The sequence below is a fragment of the Equus quagga genome, chromosome 19, assembly GCF_021613505.1.
Source record: "Equus quagga isolate Etosha38 chromosome 19, UCLA_HA_Equagga_1.0, whole genome shotgun sequence".
NCBI classification, from domain to species: domain Eukaryota; kingdom Metazoa; phylum Chordata; class Mammalia; order Perissodactyla; family Equidae; genus Equus; species Equus quagga.
The window spans coordinates 8,401,458-8,410,433 of NC_060285.1; the positions used below are offsets into that span (position 1 = coordinate 8,401,458).

At 51.4% G+C, this 8,976-nt stretch overlaps 1 protein-coding gene across 2 annotated transcripts in view; it reads right to left on the minus strand.

The window, feature by feature from the left end:
- Window positions 1-8,976, minus strand: part of ZC3H7B (zinc finger CCCH-type containing 7B) — a 53,970-nt gene that overhangs the window by 44,205 nt on the left and 789 nt on the right. The gene's annotated exons all lie outside the window — the stretch shown is intronic.

Sequence of the window (8,976 nt, forward strand, 5' to 3'; positions counted from 1 at the left end):
AAAACCCTGCCAGGTGCGTGTGTGCGCACATGCCCATGAATGCGGGTTTAAAGAAAGGCGCAAAGTGATTCAGCTCTGCAGTGCAGCAAGGCACCAGTGCCAGTCTTCTGGTTTTGATAACGTACCTCAGCTACATAAGATATCACCATCAGGGGAAGCTGGGTGAAGGGATCTCTTTGTACTATTTTTGCAATTTCCTGTGAATAAAAAGTTAAAAAACAAACAAAACGTTCCACGACACCCACTACCAGGAGGACAACGGCCAAGCTGCTCTTCCCAGGCACACAGCACCACAGGGTGGGCCTGGCCTCCCCTCTAGCAACGGTGGACCATCCGGCTTCCCATTCAAGCTGCCTGCTCTGTCTGGAACAACCTGCACACCCACTGCTTCCTTCCCACTCTGGCTAACGCCCGGTGCTTCTTTAAAGCTCGGCTGAGGTGGCTCCTCCACCAGGAAGCCTTCCTTCCCTGACCCCCACACTAGCACAGCACCCCAAGCTCACCATGACCATTGCACTCATCCTAGTTAACTGAAATTGTGTGTTTATGTCCCCATCCTCTCCCTAAACTACGACCTCCTTGAAGGCAGAAGCTGCATCTGATTCATCTCTGAGCCATACAGAGAAACAGTGCTCAGGAACCTATTCTTAGTAAGCAGAGTCTCATGAATCCTAGAATAACAGGGAAGATGCTGACTTCACTCATCATTTATTAAGCACTTTTCCCTACCAGATATTGTTCTAAGAGCTTTAAATATAATACCTAATCCTCACAATACCCCCTAAGAAAGTATTATCATCATCTCCATTTTACAGATGAGAAAACCAAGGCACAAGCAGGTAAAGTAAACTGCCAGGGTTACACAGTTAGTTAGTAAGTGACAAAGCTGGGATTTGAACCCTGGCAGTTGGGCTCTGGAGCCCACACAAGCACCTCTCAACCCAGTGGTGCTCCTCGTCCATCCCCACAGGCTGCCTTCAGCCTAGGCCCACACTCAGGCCCCCTAGCACTCACTGCCCCAGGTTTCTAGAAGGAGCAGGAGTCATTGCAGACTGCAGACATGCCACACACATGAACACCACCTGAGGTTATGTCATCTCCACGCCTGGCACTTCTCCTGACTCACCAGGCCCTTGAAGGTTTGCTCAGAGAGAGCAGGAAAGGTTTAATTTCGCCATCCCCAACCTCACTAGTCAGCTTTCCAGGTCTGCATTTATCCCTTCCCCACAGTCCTTATGCACCCTGTCTGTCCATCCGAGGACCCTCTGCTCCAAGGAGGTCAGGGAGGGGTCTCATTTCGGGAGATCACCCACTAGGTGTCAAGCGCCTTCTCTGGCAGGAGTTTTGAACTTGGGCCCACAGAGAGAATTCAGGGATCCGTGAACTTGGATGGGCAAACACAACTTTTCTTCACTAACCTCTACCTGATATTTAGCATTCCCTTCCATTATGAATGTCGGCAAGACACCGCAGCAGCGTCAGCACAAGAAATCACAGCTCTTTCCCCATCACATCTCAGCTACTGAAGACGAAACAAAATCTCCTTCCTACTCATCACAACTTCGAAATCACAGTAGTTAGAGCAGACTCACTGCCAGATCTTGTTTTTTTAGTGCGTTGATAAAAAAAAAAAAAAAAAGCCCAGCTGAAGTTCAAGAGAATTGGATTCTGTTGTAATCCTGTGTATTTTATTTTAAAATCAGGATTCTGAGAAGGCGTTTGTGGGCTTCTCCAGGCTGTCCAACAGGTCTGCGGTGCAGAGACGATGCAGAAGCCCTGTTCTAAGGAATCATGTTATTTATCCCTACAATAATCTCAAAGGTAGGTGTCATTATCTCCACTTTCTTCAGAAAAGCGAGGATTGAAAAAAATAAAGTCTTGAAAAAAAATAAAATAAAAGCAAGGGGCCGGCCCAGTGGCATAGTGGTTGAGTTCGCTTTAGTAGCCTGGGGTTCGCAGGTTCAGATCCCGGGTGTGGACCTAGCACCATTTGGTCAAGCCACAGTGGCAGGGTCCCAGATAAAACAGAGGAAGATTGGCACAGATGTTAGCTCAGTGACAATCTTCCTCAAGTCAAAAAAAAGAGAGGAAGAGTGGCAACAGATATTAGCTGAGGGCCAATCTTCCTCTCACACACACACACACAAATGTGAGACTTGGAGGAGTCCGAGACTTGCCCAAGGCCACACAGCTGCTGAGGAAGAAAGATGGAGGTCCTGGCACCGCCTCTGGCTCCATCAGGAACCACCTGTCAGCCTCAGCAACTCGTAGCTTGTTTTCTTTTAACTGGCCACCTTGAACAGAAACCAAAGTTCAGGAAACTTCCCGGGGCCTCCCCCACAGCCCCACCATCAGCCAAACTAAGAGTCAGCAGCGAAGCAGGGCCCTCCTTCCGCCTGCAGCGTTCTGGTTACAAAGGGCTTTTACTTTCACAGTCTTGTCTTATGTTCCCAACAACCACAGGAAGGGTTCAAACCACCTGTCTGTCTCCAGAGGCCCAGGCTCCGGCTTCTCCACCACCACCCACAGGCTGCGGTGCTAAAGTGAGACGTTTAAACGATAACTCTCCTTTTCAAATAGAAAAATAACATTAGCTGATCGTAAAACCCTTGGGAATTATGGGCAAGTATAAAAACAAAACAAAACAGAAGTCGCTCGCAGTCCCATAGCTCAGAGTGACTGCTTGGTCCTGTGGAGAGCTTTCTTGTTTTAGCAGAAAGCTCAGAAATCCTTGTGGTTGTACCACCCAGGCATCAAGAGAGTCCCATGGGCTGCTCTGCTTGCCTGAAGCCAGGGAAACAGGCTGGGCTCGTGCAAGGGGCCCTAAGCTGTGCATCCACCAGACCTGGGTTCCAATGCCAGCACATCCCAGACTAGCTTTCAGGGCACTCTCTGAGCCTCAGTTTTGTCATCTGCAAGATGAAGTTAATGATACCCACCTTGCAAGACTATGCAGGTCAGAAATTTGTGTTTCTGCCAAACTGGGAGCTGTTAGGGAGCACCTGGCAACTTACAAAATTATCCTGTAAGTACTTTTCAATGAGTCAACACCAATTTCTTTGCAGTTTCTGTCTAGGCCACTATTTTTTGGCAAGGGCTGTTCTGGACCACCCTGCTCCTATTATTCACGTATTCAACAAATTTCCATAGAACACCTTTCTGTGTGAGGGGCCCTGCCAGATGCTGGGGGAACAAGGTTAATAAAGTCCCTGGCCTTGTGGAGCCTGTCCAGGTGTGGGAAGACAAATAAACAGGTGAGTGTTAAATGCACAAGTATAGAGATAAGGGTTACAAAGAAATGAAAATGGGAAACCTGCAGGAGTGATGTGGCGGGGTGGGAAGGCCCTCCAAGGCAGCATTTAAGAGACAAGAGGAGCCAGCCACGGGAAGATGGGCGATGGGTAAGAGTACACTAAAAGCTATGGCCCTGAGGTGGGAACAAGCTCAGAATGTTCAAGGAAAAGAGAGAAGACCATGTGACTGCAGCACTGGAGCGAGGGCAAGCCAGGTAGAGAGTACAGTGTGAGGGGAAGGCTGAGGCTGGCCACGCTGGAGAGCCAGTGCTGTGTTCTGCATGCGTCAGGAAACCACTGGAAAGTTTTCAGCAGAGGAGTGACAGGGTCTCATTTAAATCTCAAGAAGATCCATTTGGCTGCTTCCTGAAGGATGGATGGCAAACGGGGAAGCTGGAAGACCAGTTAGGAGACTACTGCAGTGGTGCAGGCCTGGATCAAGGTGGGTAGTAGAAAAGATTCAGGAATATTCTGGAGGTTATTAAATGTTCATGGCAACCGCAACCAGGCCCGTACACCAGGGGGCTTCATAGCTTTCAAAGTTCCTTCATTTGACTCTCATAGCAAACCAGCGGCAGACAGGACTGAATCAGCAAGGCCATTTCACAGAACAGGAGACTAAGGCCAAGACTGATGAAATGATTGTGCCCCAGATCATGCAGCCGGGATGTGCTGACGTTGGAAATGAAACTCAGGACTTTGGACTCCCTGCCCTGCGTTTCCTGTCCTGCAAAGGAACAGGGCATGACACGGAATGCTCCAGAGAACAAGAGCACAGACGAACCTCTGAAAACCCCAGAGGGGTCACAGCCTTGACCTCCCCTGCAGCCCTCAAAGGAAATGCTCAATAGATGCTCGCTGGCTGACCCTGGCACTTCAGAAGACACGGCTCTTGGTCACAGGGAATCTGACACCTTTTCTCTTTCTGCATCAGGGTAGAAAGAGATGGAGAGTGGCTGACCCACTGGTTTTCTTCTGAAAAACAGGGAAGTCTCTTACCCTGAAGGATTTTTCATGAGGATTAATAAGGGACTGTGGGCACAATACAAATGTCAGATAATTAGGATTTCCAGACAGATAAGAAAAGAGCTTCATGGAGACTGAAATCACTTGAAGGCATCTCTCCAGCCCAGCAGCTAAGACCTCGGACCCAGGAGTCTAACAGGCCTGGCTCCCTCTGACTCCATGCTCTCTCCCCCACAGCCATGTGATCTTGGAGCCTCAGTCTCCTCATCTGCAAACGGGGCTGCTACTAATCATTTCAGCCTCAAAGAGTCGTTATGCGGATTCAAAAAGGCACAGAAAGTGCCAGGCACAGTGCTGGCACACGGCAGCATTAAATACATGGTAGCTGCTGTCGCTATTGCCACCGATGCCATCGAGCCCACGTCCCAGCCTCTGATACAGGGCTCAGGAATTGCTGCTGAATTGAAGTCGACTATAGATGGGTTCTGAATGCAGACATGTCGCTGCTCCATCCCCCCGGGCCTCCACCGGCTGATGGGAAGCAAGCAACGCTAACACACCTGCAGAAGCCATCAGGACGCCTGCAAGAAGAGACTTACTAGGGGAAATAAATACAGCGGGAAGGAGCCCCGCAGCCGGTGATGACAGATAAAGGAAAATGAGCCCAATTTCTACGGGCCATTAAATGTGATGAAAGGAGCTGGCCTCTGTGGAGGCTCTTGAGAGCTGACACACAGCAGTCACTTCATCAACCCAGGCTGCAGCTCCGGCTTCGGCTGCAGCCAGACTTCCTCAGAGGACACCTCCACCTTCTGCCGGCTAAGGTCTACCACTGCAGCCCCAGCAGTCTCTTCGCCCCCTTCCCAGCCGTACCCAGGACCTCACTGGGCCAACTCAAGAGCCAGACTGCCTAGGTTTGCTCTGCAGCTCTGCCACTTACACAGTGCCACTTAACCTCTCTGTGCCAGAGTTTCTTCACCTGTAAAATGGGGATAATTATAGCACCTATCTAGAGGGCTGTTATAAAGATTAATAAGCTCATCCAGGAAAAAGAGCTCACAACAGGGCCTGGCCACTAGGTAATCGCTGGATCTGTGTTGTTAAATTATTAAAATTTTTAAACCCTCTAGTTCCTCTCATCTGAGTCTTTTGTCCCGATCCCTGGGCACTAGGCTTCTCCCACATGTTACCATCAAACATCATCAGGGGCTGGCCCAGTGGCACAGCAGTCAAGTGCGCACGTTCCGCTTCAGCAGCCCAGGGTTCCCGGGTGCAGACACGGCACCGCTTGACAAGCCATGCTGTGGTAGGCATCCCACATATAAAACAGAGGAAGATGGGCACGCATGTTAGCTCAGGGCCAGTCTTCCTCAGCAAAAAGAGGAGGATTGGCAGCAGATGTTAGCTCAGGGCTAATCTTCCTCAAAAAAATAAAATAAAATAAATCATCAAAGCTTAGGGCTTGTTTTCAGAAAGGGAAACTTAGGCCCAGAGAACCCAAGGGACCACAGTGGCAGAGCCTGACTTGGACCCGGATTCACACGTGCCACCTCCATTGTGGCTGTAGCAGATGATCTGCCTGTGCCTTCTTTCCACTGTCTTGCCTTTGTCTGTCTCACAGCCTCTCCCCAGAATGCCCTTTCTCAACCTATCTTTCAAATGTTCAAATGGCACTTCTTTTTTTTTTTTTTTTTTTTCAAAAAACAAGCTTCTTTATTGGAGCCTACAGTATATAATTGCAAATTACACGTGATAAATTTTGTAAAGGAGGAATACCAGAGAACTCTGCAAGTTGAGAAAGGAAAGACCACATCCATCCAGGAAACTTTCAAAGAGGAGAGGGGTCCTTGAGACAGGACAGGAGTCTGACAGCTGAATAAAAGGCCCGAGGCTTTCCAGGTGGAGAGAGGGCTCAGAGGGAGTACGAGTCTGAGCCCCAATTCCAATGTGCGGAGGGGATTTTCCCCACATCAAATGGCACTTCTAGGAAGACCTTCTACCCCCAGAGCAAAATAAACCTTTCTCCTCTACGCTGGGGCATAATTCAATCTGACAACACAATAGCTGAACGCGTCCTCCTGGCACCTCCTCTGGCGCCTGGGGCACCAGGGGCAAATCAGACCCAGTTCCAGTCTTTGGGAAGCTCAGGCTAATCATCCGTATAGTCTCCTTTCCAAGCTACAACCTCCTCCAAGGTGTCGAGCCAGGCACCCAGCGGGCACCAAGGAACTGGGCTTAGATCTCCACGCTCAGGGCCCAGTCCTCCTCCCACCACCACTCTGCCTCCTCCAGTCACACTTCCAGAAATCTCCTGAGAGTACCTTCACTAGGCCAGCCCTGCGAGGCCCCGGAACGTAGGGCTAGTTCAGTAAAACTTCCTGGCTTCGGGGAGCCTGCTGACCTTTTAGCTTAAGCCTCCATCCCTGTTGCATTTGCCCATTCAGACCGTCCTGGTCTCTGTTCTTGTCTACGTATTTGAGATGGAGGTCGTCCAATTCTGACACCAATTCCGATGCAGCACACTCAACAGTCACCCAAGCCTGGGTTCAAATCCTGCTGAATGACCTTGGGCGAGCTACATAAATCGCATGTTTCCTCGGTTTCTTCATCTGTGAAATGGAGATGATAATGCCCACCCCGCACAGAGCCACGGTAAAAATTAAAGAGAACACACGTCAACTTCCCAGCGCAGAAGCAGTTGTGGCAAGCCCCGGAATTCCCTCCTCTTCTCCACCCTGGCCAAGCGTCCCAGTTCTTTCAAGCTCAAGCTTCACTTCCTGGAAGAAGCCTTCCCTAACGTTTCCAGGTTACACTGCAAGCTCTCTCCTCTCCACTCCCACTGCATTGATCCCAGCATCGAGTACTTCCTTGTTCTCTCATTGGCGCACTATAGTTAAGTTTCTCTTTCTAGTCAGACTTGAGGTGACACACTCGACCCCAAGCCTGCCCCACAACATCTTACACGCTCACAAGAGGCGCTAGAAAAGTAATTAGCTAAGGGAGCCCAAGACTTTGGGGAGGGGTGAGGATTTGGAGTCAGGAAACCAGGCAGGAATCCTAGCTCTGCTATGTGATGTTGCAGAGAGAGAGTCAACCCTCTAAGCCTCAGGTTTCTCATCTGGAAGACGAGAACAGAAAAGATGTCTACCTGACATGGTCGCTATGGAAGACAGATGAGCTAGCATATGTGAAAGCCCTTTGTTAGGAACTAAACAGTGCTATTTAAGGGATTATTATTTTCAGATTCTCAAATCCAAATCTACCGACGCCTCAACTCTCCTATACCTAAGAGTCAAGAGACCAGCTCATCCTACAGAGCTCAGCCCCAAACAGTCCAACAAAACACACATTCTTAACTGTGCACCCTAAACAAAAAGGCAACAGCCTAGAATTCACAACATCCGTCGAGCACAAGCCTCATCCCAGCTCACAGACCACAAAATTTCTCCCCCATCCTCAGATCTCACCCGTCCTGGACACAGGTTTCTCCCTCCCCACGAGGCACCCCATGCCTCAAACCTGCTCCAATTGTGTTTTGGCCAGGCATCATTTCTAACTTGCGGTTCAATGTCTATGGGAAGTGAAAATGGGGAAACAAGACCAGGGTGGCTACGGTTGTGTGTGGGGAGAAGGGTGGAGGAGTCTTGGTAGTAGAACTGAAGATTCTGCTGGAATTTTGTGTCCAACAATTGCTAAATGTACTATAATTATCGCATTTGTGTGAAAATTCAAGGATCTGCATTCTGCTATTTTCATGAGACTCGATGAACTGCAGGCGTTGAGGAAAAGTAAGAAGTTGGGGTTCAAAGTCTTGTACCCAGGAACCAAAATCCCACTGAGCAACCCCAGAGAAATGAAATCCCTAACAAAGCTGCTGGGGGCCTCCAGTCGCCCCTTTCTCCTGCACCCAGACTCCCCAGCCCGCCATTCCGGGCTCCAGACCCTACTCTTCCCCATTAATGCCATATTGGCACCACAGCCATCAGGGTCTATCGGAGTGAATCGTCTCTACACGATTTTTTTTCCCCTGGGGAAACTGCTTTGTCTCCGTGAAAGACCCCAAAACCAGACACCTTATAAACACCCGAGCCAGACGGGTTTTAAGGGAAAGGAGGGAGCATGCCCGGAGGAGTCCCTGAGGCCCGCTGAGGGCGGGAGGGAGTCCGAGGACGGGGGCGGCGGCTCCCGGGCACCCACCCCCCGGGGACGCCCTCCAGGCGCTGGAGCTGGCGCCCCGCAGCCCCAGCCGCAGCGACCGGGCCCCCGCAGGCCTCGGAGCCCAGGGACGGGTCCTGCACCCGGAAATGCCCCCTGCCCAGACCGCGCCCCCCTTTCCTGCCGCTCCCCCCGGGCCGGGCCGCAGGCCCCGCATCCCCGGGCTCGCGTGGCCGCCGCAGCCGGCAGGGGCGACCCGTTGGCGGCCGCGGTCCTCCGTCCTCGCCGCGGCCCCTGCAACTGCCGACGCTGCCGGGCCAAGGCGCACAATAAAGGCCGGGGCGCGCTGCCAGCGACGCCCCTGCCAGCCCCCTCGACCCCCTTCGCGGGGGGCGCAAGGCATCCGCGCACCCCAAAGCTCCGGACGCCGAAGAGCGAGCCCCCCACGGAAGAAAATGCCAAGGCAGCCCCCCTGGGAGCTGCAGGGGCGGCCCCATCACCCAGCGGCAGGTGCCCCCGGCCGCACAATAACTTTGAAACTTTGGGGCAGGGCACGGGAACG